This window comes from Penaeus vannamei, chromosome 2 (genome assembly GCF_042767895.1).
Source record: "Penaeus vannamei isolate JL-2024 chromosome 2, ASM4276789v1, whole genome shotgun sequence".
Classification (NCBI taxonomy): Eukaryota; Metazoa; Arthropoda; class Malacostraca; order Decapoda; family Penaeidae; genus Penaeus; species Penaeus vannamei.
In genome coordinates, this window is record NC_091550.1 from 38,385,490 (window position 1) to 38,387,989 (window position 2,500).

Below are 2,500 nucleotides of genomic sequence, written 5' to 3' on the forward strand. Positions count from 1 at the left end.
ATAACATAAGTTCAACAGAAGCACCCAAAAGACAGACAGAACATCAACTGATTATATGCAAGAGTATTGGATCAATAGAACAACACACGGACTTGCAGGTAAGAGAGGGAGAGAAAGAAAGACAGAGTGGGAGGGAAAGAGAGAGAGAGAGAAGAGAGAGAGAGAGAGAGAGAGAGAGAGAGAGAGAGAGAGAGAGAGAGAGAGAGAGAGAGAGAGAGAGAGAGAGAGAGAGACGAATACTGGGCTAAAGAGAGAGGTAAGCCAAGAGACAAAGAAATAGAAAGGGACTGAAAGAAGTAGAGAGAAATGATAGAGAAAAACAAGTGCTGTAAGGAGCCAGTAATGATTTCTTTCTGCGTTCGACATAAGGAGAGAGAGAGAGAGAGAGAGAGAGAGAGAGAGAGAGAGGGAGAGGGAAGAGAGAGAGAGAGAGAGAGAGAGAGAGAGAGAGAGAGAGAGAGAGAGAGGGGGGGGGGAGAGAAAGAAATACTGAGCTAATGAGAGGGGGGAGTCAAGAAAAAAAAAACAGAGAGGGAGTGAGAGAAATAGAAAGAGGGACATAGTGAGAGAGAGAGTAAAAAAAAGTGCTCTAAGAAGCCAGTAATGATTTATTTATACTGGTGCTGTAATGGGCATACGGAGAGAGAGAGAGAGAGAGAGAGAGAGAGAGAGAGAGAGAGAGAGAGAGAGAGAGAGAGAGAGAGAGAGAGAGAGAGAGAGAGAGAGAGAGAGAGAGAGAGAGAGAGAGAGAGAGAGAGAGAGAGCTTATATACATACATTCTGAGACAAGGATATACGGACAAAGGGACAGGTGGAAATAGAAATAAAGAGTAAAAGAGAGAAGGAAAGTGAGAATGGGAAAGAAAATTGAGTAAGTAAAGTATAGTTACTGAAGACCTGCGTAGCAATAGTTAATTATTAAGAAAAAATAAATACTAAAAAGATTATAATAATCTTGACAAATATATTGATAATGATGAGTAAATTATATAAATATAAATTATATGAATTATATAAAATACGAACAACAGTAATTATAACAGAAAAAAATTCTATTAACTATTATCATCATACATTGTAGTAGCAGTGGGGATAGCAATAATATCAATATCATTACTACTATTACGATTATTATTGCTTTTGGCATTATCATCAATACAATTTTTATTATCAGTGTTGTTATTTTTGTTATCGCCATCATCAAAATAATTTCTACCTTCATTATTATCATTATAACGCAATAGATATGATAATGTTATCATTAATTGTATCATTAAATCATATCATCATTTTATTGGCTATATAGAAACTTGAAGAAAGGTCCAAACGACAACAAAGAATTTATTTTCGGAAGTAATATTGAAGGTTTTATATATAATTGGAGATAATAAAGATTATTATGAAGGTAATTCGAAAGGTTTACAGACAATAAAGAACAATATTGGATGTAAGATTTCCGGTGGGTTTAGAAAATTAAAGAATCACTTTTATTGGAAAGTGAAAGCAGGTGTGTGTGTGTGTTTGTGTGTGTGTGTGTATTTGTGTGTGTGTGTGTGTGTGTGTGTGTGTGTGTGTGTGTGTGTGTGTGTGTGTGTGTATGTGTGTGTGTGTGTGTGTATGTGTATGTATGTTTGTGTTTGTGTGTGTGTGTGTGTGTGTTTGTGTCTGTACTTGTGTGTGTGTTCGCACGCACACAAATGAGTGTCTGTATCCAAAAGGAATGAGAAAAAAATAGAAAACAATGCTAAAAAGAAGCAATGATCAAAAGATCCCACAAAAACAGAATAACAAGGGCAGCCCCAGAGACCGCAGAGGATCACCCCATTACCCCCATGATAGCCACAGGGGGGAGGAGGAGGGGTCTGAATGGGGTTATGGACGGGGGATACGGGGGTGAGGGGTTAGGGTAAGGGCCTCCCACTCACTCTAACAGGAGGGTGATAGAATCGGTCCCTAAACTGCCCCTCTAGATGATAGGTTCCCCATTATAGGAATTTTCTCGTCATAACACCTTTTTCATCCTTCCGAGGGTGTTGTTTGTTTCTCCTTATGGTGTTTACTTGTTTTTGCTGTTGATGTTGTTTATGGGACGCTATATTTCTTTTCCAGTTATAGTTTTGTTTGTTTATTTTGAATGTAAATGAATAAGGATTATGGAAATCGCTTATATCAACTCTTTAAATACTGGTTTTAAACATAAGAATAACACTATACTCTCATTACATTTATAACTACTAATACCGATAGAGATAATGGCTTTAAGAGCATTTACACCAACGTTCGTGTTGCTAATTGTAATACAACTTTATGTAGAAGAATAACAATATTAACAACTTCTACCACAACTCGTAATACGAATACAACTAAACCAAACAAACAGGAACAACTATTACTGCTCCTAACATAGCAACCTGTACTAAAACGACAACTACTACTCCTTTTCCTACTTCTAAAATTATGAGCACAATAACAGCAGTAACAGCTGTTACTACTCCCATTC

At 37.0% G+C, this 2,500-nt stretch overlaps 1 protein-coding gene across 1 annotated transcript in view; it reads left to right on the plus strand.

The window, feature by feature from the left end:
• The window catches only part of LOC138864734 (carbonic anhydrase-related protein 10-like), a 146,097-nt gene that overhangs the window by 127,287 nt on the left and 16,310 nt on the right, over positions 1–2,500 (plus strand). The window lies entirely within an intron of this gene.